Source organism: Mixophyes fleayi, chromosome 6, assembly GCF_038048845.1.
Source record: "Mixophyes fleayi isolate aMixFle1 chromosome 6, aMixFle1.hap1, whole genome shotgun sequence".
Lineage (NCBI taxonomy): Eukaryota > Metazoa > Chordata > Amphibia > Anura > Limnodynastidae > Mixophyes > Mixophyes fleayi.
Genome location: NC_134407.1, coordinates 48,315,294 through 48,325,962, shown reverse-complemented (window position 1 = coordinate 48,325,962; position 10,669 = coordinate 48,315,294). Strand labels below are relative to the sequence as shown.

The 10,669-nt window shown below is 42.3% G+C and overlaps 1 long non-coding RNA gene across 1 annotated transcript; it reads right to left on the bottom strand.

The window, feature by feature from the left end:
- Positions 1 to 1,484: 1,484 nt before the first annotated feature.
- Positions 1,485 to 10,669, bottom strand: LOC142161132 (uncharacterized). Its single transcript, XR_012693353.1, has 3 exons — positions 10,265 to 10,669; positions 6,884 to 7,384; positions 1,485 to 1,589 (listed from the first exon to the last, which is right to left on the bottom strand). It is a non-coding gene; the product is annotated as an uncharacterized LOC142161132 (long non-coding RNA).

Genomic DNA, 10,669 nt, shown 5'->3' with positions numbered 1-10,669 from the left:
ATAGAGCTTTTTTTCACTTGGTGCAGTTCTGCTATCGCCATCTTGAGAAGGTGATAGCGATAAGGAGTACAGTGGCTGTACATGTAGCGCGGCTGTACGTGATAAATAGATTTCCCCATATTTCGCCTGGGGAAGCTTCACTAGAACAACCCTAAATCCAGCAAAAACTTCCGTTTCTGCCAGATCCAGGGCTTTTCATATATTAAGAGGTAAGACCCTAAAAGTGTCTAAAATCTGAAAAATTTTATATTTTCAAAACTTACATTTATATTTATTTCTTGGAGTAAAACAGTGCTTTTGCTGTCTGACTATTAGCAGCAGAATCCAAAAAACAAACAGATTTCTTTCCTTTAAAATTGAAAGTTTTTCTAGTGAAAGTAATCTTGTGTGGGGCAGTGACAATGAAATAATTTTGAAAAACAAAAAATGGATGTTTGCGTGTGAGATTCAGCAGCAGCTGCACCCCCCCCCCCCCCCAAAAAAAATCCTATATATTATTATTTTCTAATATTTTCTATTTTTCAATACTTCCATTTTGTAAGGGTCATTCAGTGAAATTTATATTTAAAAAAGGATGTTTGTGAGGGTCAGCTCGCAGCTGCACACCCCCACAAAATGCTATATATTCTAATCTTTTTTATTTTTCTGTTTTTAAATACTTATCCATTTTGAAAGGGTCATTCAGTGAAATCTATATTCAAAAAAGAGCGTCTGTGTGTGATGTTTTTTTCTGGGCATATTCGACAATCAGTGATTGCATGTAGAACATTGCAGCGGCTGCAAAAAAAAAATGCCATCTGCCATGCCACCAACTGAAGCAATCCTTACATTTGGAACATTACACAGCATGCATCATGGAGAGTGAAGAGGCAGTAACAATGAGATGTCATTAGATGGACAGAGGCATCAGTAGATATTTAGACAAAATACCAAAATTACCAAATTGTAAAGAGGTACCTAATTTGCTGTCGCTATATAAATAAATGAAGATGCTGAGCGATGAAGGTGGGCTGCAAATATTCAAAGATTAGGCACAGAATACATTGCCAGAGCATTCATCAGTTTCCAAGAGCAGGGCTTTTCTTACCTTGCCACTATATAAATAAATGAAGATGCAGAGAGACGAAGGTGGTCTGTAGCCATACTAAAAGACTTGAAAGTCTGCGCATACAATACAATACATTGCCAGAGTATTCATTGGTAGCCAAGAGCAGGGATTTCCTTACCTTGTTTTATTTATATGCTATGTGCCATAAAGCAGCTCTTCTGAATCAAACCAGGGCACTCAGATATATTTATGGAGAGGGAGGGCTGAAAAATCATTCCCCTAGGGGAAACTTTATCCAACCCTGGAGTAAAATGGACTGCCTGAGACTTGCAGCGGAGGTGGTCCCCAAGACCCTAACCCTAACCCCTAATCCCTAACCCTAAATCTAACCCTAATCCCTAATCCCTAACCCCTACAAAATAATACTTACATTAGACGAATGACAGCGGAGTCCGTGCATCTGCGCTTTAAGAGGAGTCGTGTTTTCAATTGACCACATTTACAACAGTCGGCAACAGATCCGGTCGTGAAATGAGTGCATCTGTGTAATCATAAGTCAATTTTTGTTTAATGCCGGGGTATGAGTATTCGTATTTTCCACTTCATTCTAGTCACTGTCGGGGTAGTCAGTATCGTGAAACTGACTACCACCACTGCACAGCGTGCATGGCAAACACAAGCACAAATGGGATTTCATTTATACATATCAATTACAAATTAACTAAGGGAATGAAAATAACTGATTAACAATAGATGGCAAATGTTTAATTCAGGGGGACAAAACCATTTTTTGGGCAGTGGAATACTTTCTTTATTTGAAGGGATCACAATAAAGCTTAACTCACTTACATATGTATAATATGTAGCATATATTATGTCCTGCCTCTCAACATTATAAAAAAACATTGTGCCACCAGAAGAGATGTGACCATCTCATTTTCACAATTGCCTACCCGTCCCCATCCTAAGACAATTTCCTCCTCATGCAGGAGCTTGCTGCCTGCGGGTGCACACACTATGTGCAGGTCCGTGACGGCTGAGAGGTGGCCACTCTGATTGTGTTTTAAACACAAACTCTGCCTTTCTGTCTCTTCTGACATGGACTTGCCCATAGTGTGCGACTGCAGGCAGCCCACTACTGATAGTAGTGAAAGGCAGAGCAGGGACTAAATTGCCCCCCCCCCCTAAAAAAAATCCAGATCCGCACCTGGGCTCCACTCCATTTCACTCCACCTCTATCGACTCTATTTTTTACCCTAATCCTTTTACTGTTACCTCTCATAAGTTTGGCCCTCACAAGTATGTGGATCTAATTATTAACAAATATTTAAACTGTAAAGGATCTTTTGTCAATCCATCCACATAGACCCCACAGCTCAATGGACTTTTCAAACTAGGTCAGCCTGACTGACTTTTCTCATTATAATGTTCGTTTGCAAGAAATGTGTCCCAGACCTAATCCCCAGACACCCACATAAAACTATGGTCTAACTCACTGGTTCCCAACCCGTAGTATGCGTACCCCCGGGAGTATGTGCAGGGCGATTCAGGGGTATGGCAAAAATAATAATAGCGTTGAACCTGCCCCGCCCACTATTGGTATGACATATATAATAAGTAATGGCGTTGGACTGGCTCCGCCCACTTCTTTATGAGGGCTGTGAGCATCTGGTGACCTTGTCTAACCTTTTTCTAAACACAGAGAGCTGAAACGCGGCTGCGGCTTTCTGGAACAGCGCTGTTAAGTTGTTGCCGTTCAGTCATGTGAGATCATGTTGGGTCATGACTGTCCCACCCATGGAGGAGGAGCTGCCGATGTCCAGTCGCCCAGATGAGCTGCACGAAGGATGCAGGAGCCATGGTTGTGCAAGTAAGTAAAGCACGCAGCTTGTAATTTAAACAGAAACTAATGAGGGGAGAGGCATGAGAGATGGCTGAGACAGAAGGCATGAGGGATGGCTGAGACAAAAGGCATGAGGGATGGTTGAAACAGGATGGATGAGGGATGGCTGGGACAGGAGGGATGAGGGATGGCTGAGACAGGAGGGATGAGGGATTGTTGAGACAAAAGGCATGAAGGATTGTTGAGACAAAAGGCATGAGGGATGGCTGAGACAGGAGGCATGAGGGATGGCTGAGACAGGAGGGATGAGGGATGGCTGAGACAGGAGGGATGAGGGATGGCTGAGACAGGAGGGTTGAGGGATGGCTGAGACAGGATGGATGAGGGATGGCTGAGACAGGAGGCATGAGGGATGGCTGAGACAGGAGGGATGAGGGATGGCTGAGACAGGAGGGATGAGGGATGGCTGAGACAGGAGGGATGAGGGATGGCTGAGACAAAAGGCATGAGGGATGGCTGAGACAGGATGGATGAGGGATGGCTGAGACAGGAGGCATGAGGGATGGCTGAGACAGGAGGGATGAGGGATGGCTGAGACAGGAGGGATGAGGGATGGCTGAGACAAAAGGCATGAGGGATGGCTGAGACAGGATGGATGAGGGATGGCTGAGACAGGAGGCATGAGGGATGGCTGAGACAGGAGGGATGAGGATGGCTGAGACAGGAGGGATGAGGGATGGCTGAGACAGGAGGGATGAGGGATGGCTGAGACAGGAGGGATGAGGGATGGCTGAGACAGGAGGGATGAGAGATGGCTGAGACAGGATGGATGAGAGATGGCTGGGACAGGAGGCATGAGAGATGGTTGAGACAGGAGGGATGAGGGATGGCTGATACATGAGGCATGAGGGATTGCTGAGAAAGAACGGATGAGGGATGGTTGAGAAAGGAGGGATGAGGGATGGCTGATACATGAGGCATGAGGGATGGCTGAGACATGAGGGATGAGGCATGAAGGATGACTGATCTCACTAACAATGTTTCAATCGGCTAGTATAGAATATTGTAAAATTAAATCTATGGTTTGTACTTTTAGTGTAGTAATTTTTCTTTTCCAAATTATTTCCTCCTTTACACTGTTATACATTAAGATAGGCATTGAACAAAAGTGTCAGTATCTAAAAACAGCTATTGTAAAAACAAGGGGTACAATTTATAGAAATGGGTTCAAAGGGGTACACAAGTTGAAAAAGGTTGGGAACCACTGGTCTAATTTGAAAGAAAAATCCAAGAGCTTCTTGGAAGTGTGAAATAGAACCAAGCCAGAGACACCCATGGGCAAGTCTTTGGGCTACCCACATAGTTTCTAGGTGATAGCTACAGAGGCATTTACCTGTAGTTGAGCACTACTGCTAACATCCAGTTATGCTGTAACAGTGAAAATTGCAGAAGGAAGGAAGTCCTCTGGTGAAGTAGTTAAAATAGGAGGAAACCTACCCCCCTTTAAGGTTAGTAGTGCCAGAGCGGTGTCTAACAGACACAATAGCATACGCATGGTGTGCAGTAACTGACACAGCCACTTCTGTCACCAATACTTGTAATGTGGTGAGAATTGGTCTCAGACATTGTTTCAAATATCAACCATTGTCCTTAAAACTACCTGCTAGGTGTAGTAATGCACCATTGCTTGCCACACTAAGCCCATTCACTATTGTGAAGTCAAACAATCACAACAGCCACAGGTAGTGCTGCTCTTGGTGGCATCAGCAGAAGGTGCTAGCGCTACAGCTGTCTGATCTGCATATCTGAGGTCACCGAAAACAGGGGCTGGAGGAGCAGATGGCCGAGGGCTGAAAGCTATTATTCAGCCTCCTCCTCATTCTTATTATAATTTTTTAAACACATTTCTATAAAAAAAATAATGCAAAAACATCAAAACCAATTATGGAAAAAATGCCAAAAGAAATCTAACAAACAAGAACTATAAAGAAACTCCCAAATATAATAATTTTCAAGCATGCTCATATGCTTACATCGAATGTGTTCTATTGCCTGTTGATTGAAGATGGGTGACAGGAAATTAGTAGAGATCAATGATTTGGGGTGAATAACCCATTAATTAATTAATTAATTAATTAATAGAACCTAAAAATTCCCCAAAGGTTCATTACCTCGATTCACAAATTTTGAATTTAAATTTAGCTGAATCTGGGGTTTCATACACCTGAAACAAGAGTTTCTGATCAACCTAAATGGAGTGAATGGGTTAAAATGACTAGATTGAGTATGACTATAAATATATGAGGAACATTTATTAAATTGTTTCTGTGATAGATGAAATGACATCCAACAATCTTAATATTTAAAATAACGAGGAAGGAAGTCATGGTAATCTCACAGACACAGAGAAATAATTGTCATGTAGGAATCCGTGGTCCATGCAGAAAAGATTGATGACAAACAAGGTGCAGCAGAGAAGTTTTATGACATTTATTCATCTCTACAGTACTTTCAAAAGTATTACTGTACTTGGTTGTATACGCCTTTGTAGTACAAATGAAGATCAGTAGCTCAATGTGATGCTTTGTACCAAATATGCAACATTTTCAAGACCAAAATTATTCAATTTTAAATGTAATTATTTTATTTGTATGGCACGTGAGACAAATACAAAATATTACACTTACTGTATATCATGTTTTTTATATTTTTATCTAATTTATATTTCTTTTATAGCCTAATATACAAAGACAGGTTAAATTTGTATATAAATTCAGTCTGTAAATTTGATGTAAACAAATTGAAATGCTTTTGTGATATAATGTAATATTGTTTTTTTTTTGTTTAAAAACTTTATTTGCAAGTGTTACTTTCTTACTGATTTTTAATAGTTAAGAGTGAAGGCCAATGCCTATGGAGTGGTGTAAAACACACCAAAACTGGACTGTTGAGCATTAGAAACGTGTTCTGTGGAGTGATGAATCACACTTCTCTGTTTGGCAGTCAGATGGGTGAGTCTGGGTTTGACGATGCTGGTAGAACGTTACCTGCCTGATTGCATTATGGTATGGGGTAGTGTTTCAGGGTTTGGGCTAGGCCCCTTATCTCCAGTGAAGGGCAATCTAATGCTTCAGCATACTAAGTAATTTTGGACAATGTTATGCTTCCAACTTTGTGGCAACAGTTTGGGGAAGGCCCTTTTGTATTCCAACATGACTATGCCCCAGTGCGCAAAGTAAGGACTACAAAGACATGGTTTAATGAGTTCGGAGTTGAAGAACTTGACTGGCCCGCACAGATCCCTGAACTCACCCCCATCAAACCCCTTTGGGATGAACTGGAATGGAGATTGTGAGCCAAGACTTCTCATTCAAATTCAGTGCCTGACCTCATAAATGCTCTGCAGAATGAATGGCACAAATTCCCTCAGAAACAAACTTCTCGAAAACCTTCCTTTAATGGGAGACTGACTCTTGGATCCTGAAACGGAAAATTCCTAAACCAAGTACTAAACCCACCTATAGCCCGGGAGACCATGTCCTAATCACTGGACTTTACTGTGAAAGTTACCTTTTCACTGACTATGAGATGTTCACTGTCCTCTAGGACCGATTGACACTCCAGTCCAGCAAGGGCCAATCAGGAACAGCAAAATGCACAGTGTAGAGTCCCCACCTGGAACCATCAGCATTCACTGCTAAAATTTAGGACAAGTTCTACCAACACTCCACGGAACACACCAACCCAAATTAGAACCACCGGACTACCCGTCGGAACTAAAAAAATAGGCACCCATCACTGGACCTCAACAAAGGGATTGTGCTGCACTGCCAACTTCGAACCCTATCACCAATCCTCTGAATCCGGTGAACTCCTCAGGGGACTAATAGGCCAAGTGGCTTAACTTTGACCTTAGAGAAAATTGGGCGGGGAACCTACCATTACTTAACAGGGTCCAATCAAAGGATGAGGTGAGTCCACAAGGGCCTTACCTGGCTCCAGCCATCTCTAGTGATGGTCTCGGTGCTCCTACAGCTGCCTTCCACACTGCCGATGTCCTCAATTCTCTGTCGCCAACCCTTCAGCTCTTATCCCCCCTGTCAACTTCCACTGTTATCCATTCCTCCTGGCTCCGCCGTCGAACTACCAATGATCTTAGGTGCAATGGTTTATATAGCAGCCATTGCGCCAATGCTATGCAGAGACACTGTGAATCCTGATTAGCTTGCTGCAGCGCCAAAAATTTGAACGGTCACAGGTGAGCCCTGATTGGCTCACCTTGCCAGCCACTGTTTGGCTGGTGGCGAATCATTGCTAATTTGCCTTCGCCAGCGCCTGGCAGGGAAGAACCGAAAAACTTACCATTGATGGATCAGTTAAGTCTTCTAGGCTTCTTTTTCTTTTCTTCTCTGTCTTCATGGGCTCTGGGAAATGCCTCTTCACAATAGTATATGGGTACATGATCTGCCATGTGAAAATCTTAGGATTCTATGCTAGATCAGTGACAAATTTAAAGATTATAAAAAATTTGAATGAAAGCAGCTACATTGGTTAACAAACCATAATAATAATCATCATCATATTATTAGTTATCTGCTAGTTTTTGTTTTTTTGGGAAGGCTATCTGATTAACATACGTTTATTACCCTGGAACTGTGGTATCACTTAACTAACATTGGAGGTACCATGTGACATAATACGCGTGTGCAGTATGGGCTCAGCCAGAACTACAATTGAGAACTACAACTCCCAACATGCTTGTGTTAGGGAGACAGTGGTCATTGGCAGAGTGGAGGGGGCAGAAAGGAGTCTAGGTAGAGATGAGGATAGAGATATAAAGTGGGGGGTTGGTTGAGAGCTTTGTAGGTGAGGGTGGGGAGTTTAAATTTAACTCTGTAGGCCACAGAGAGCCAATATAGTGACTGGCAGAAAGAAACAGTAGAGGTAGGGTCGTAGGAGAGAAAAATAAGGTGGGCAGCAGAATTGAGGAGGCGAGAGCTTGGGAGGTACGAGGGAAGGAGGTTACAGTAATAATGGTGAGAGATTACAAGGAAATGAATAAGAGTTTTGGTTTCCATGGTGAGAAAGACATGGATATTTAATATATTTTGTATATGGAGGTAGCAGGATTTTGAGAGGGATTTAATAGGAAGCTTGAAGGAAAGAGAGGAGTCGAGGATGACCAGGGGCGCACGCAGGGGGGGTTTCTGGGTCTCCAGAAACCCCTCCCCTCCGCTAACAAAGTGCCCCACATAGCGGCACTGTACTATATAGCAGCCGCGGCGCTGTCAAAGAAGCTTCTGCGGCGGTGCTGTATTGTATACAGTACCGCCGCGGATGCTTCTTTGACAGCGCCGCGGCTGCTGTATAGTACAGTGCAGCCGAAACGGAGATGCTGTGCATGCGCAGCGCTCTCTCGCGGTTTTTGTTTTTTTGTGTTTTTTTGGGGGGGGGAGGGGAGGGGGCGGGGGGACCCAAAGCAATGAAGTGGACGGACAAAGAAGAGGGTAGGGTTATTGGAAGAGCCAGAGAGGGAGGTGAAGCGATTATTTCAGTCTTGGATATATTAAGATTTATAAAGCAATGGGACAGCTAAGATGAGAAGACTGACAAATAGCATGAGACAGACATAAGAGAAGGGGAGAGGTCAATGAAGGAAAGGTGGATTTAGCTGTCATCTGCATGCAGGTGATACTGGAGACCAAATGAGCTGATGAGATCAACAAGGGAGGAGGTGTCAAGGAAGAAGTGCAAGGGGACAAGAATGGATAGATGGTAACTCCAACGGGTAAGGGAAGAGGTGACTGACAGGTGAAGCCTACTCACACATCTTTAGAACAGTTTCTCAATGGGATCTGTTACAGGTAATACACCTGAGGCTGCAGTCTGTTGAGCTGTGTGTCTGTGTTTGTGTTCCAATCTATACAGCACATATCAACAGGCAAGCTTGCAAATCTGTCCATCACTCTCTGCCTGTTAGATATGCTTGTCTTCCCTAAAATGACAAGGTGTTGAAGAAACTACAGTTACTTTAGGTATATTATTCAGCTCAAAGTCTTCAATATGTACAGTATTATAAAAAATGGCAAAAGAGTCTCTTATATGGGGGCCACTCCCCTTATTCTTATTAATTAGACATAATTTATTGATAAAAGTAAATCTTTAATATTACAAAAAAAATAAAGCACAAAATATTATTAAAACCAGATAGAGGTAATGTGAAAAAACAAAGAAGGTAGAAAAGTAATTATTTAAAATGTTGTGTGAAAACAACAAAATGAAAATTCCTTGACTATGTATTTATCGACATTCAAGAATAATTAGATGCCTAACGTATGCCTAATGTGCTGATGTAATTAAACTAATAGTTGGATCTGTATAGGATTACCAGATATAATATACTGTATTCCAGGGACTATGGTTCTGGCTGCTTAGAACGCTGTTAAATGAGAAAGTGGTTCACTAGTATTAACTATATGGAATGTAATATAATTGTAGCAAAGTGTTGTTACATGTCTCTGAATTAAGCTGGAATCTGATACATTCTTGCCATTATTAGTAAGCTACAGTTTTAAGGAGCGTGACAGAGCTGTCACTTTTATGCTTAAGCTGTTGCTTGTATAATTGGTATCCATTTTGATGTTTGAACACAACATTTTAAATAATTACTTTTCTACCTTCTTTGTTTTTTCACATTACCTCTAACTGGTTTTAATAATATTTCGCCGATCACAATGTTTGTGTATTCATTTTTATGTAATAATAACGGTTTATGTTTTAACAATAAATTACGTCTAATTAATAAGAATAAGAGGATTGCCCCATATAAGAGACTATTTTGCCCTTTTTTCCAATTATGAAATGTTTCTATCCTCTAGGGGAGCACCCTCTGCTCAAACGAACTATGAACTCTAAAAGGAACATTTCTCATTCTGAGCAGTATATTCTCTCTATTGTGTCAGTGTCCCCCTTCTAAATGTTGAACATAACTTGTGCAGCAAATTCTTTTTCTTTTCCCTTTTCCTTTCATATGACAATAGATACAGTATGTCAATGTGAAATAGTACCATGATCTGCTAATTATGTGTTGAATATCAATGCTCGATGTCCTGAGTCTTCTGAGACAACCTGTTTTGCCCCATCTTCCTCCTCTTCCCTCACACAGATGTAGGTAGAATTAATAATTGTATAAATGTAATAAACAAACAAACAAACAAACCTCACAAGCATCTATTTTGGTTGGTTCTCTTTAATGTGACCCAGCCTGTTAGCAGCTGCCATCCCGCTCACTAACTCAGTTCTCTCACTACTACTTGTCACAGATGCTGGAGGCAAGCGGTGACACATCAGGCAATTACTGGATAATTACTCACCTTTTCTTGCATCTCTGTATAAGGAGGTGGACAGGGAGGTGGTGAGGGCAGAATTGAACTTTTATGGAACAAAAGCCTTCGCCAGTACTTCTATTTCCGCCGTTACCATTGTCATTATCATACATTGACCTGCCGATGGTATCTAGTAGCTCGTGGAACTAAAGTGACTGCCTCGATCAGTAGCTTTCTGGGCTGCAGATGCAGCACTGGCTTTTGACGAAACTGTACGCAGGCAGCACAAGCTTTTACTAAGTAGGAGCAAGAAGTCGAGGCACCAGCAGGGGCGGGCTGGACCGGGGGGCAGGGGGGCAGCAGGCTCCCGGGCCGCTCAGTCTAACGGCTGTTCGGGCCGGCCGCCTCCCCCCGTCCCCCCCGTAGATGCAAAAAATGCGGCCGCATCAGTGA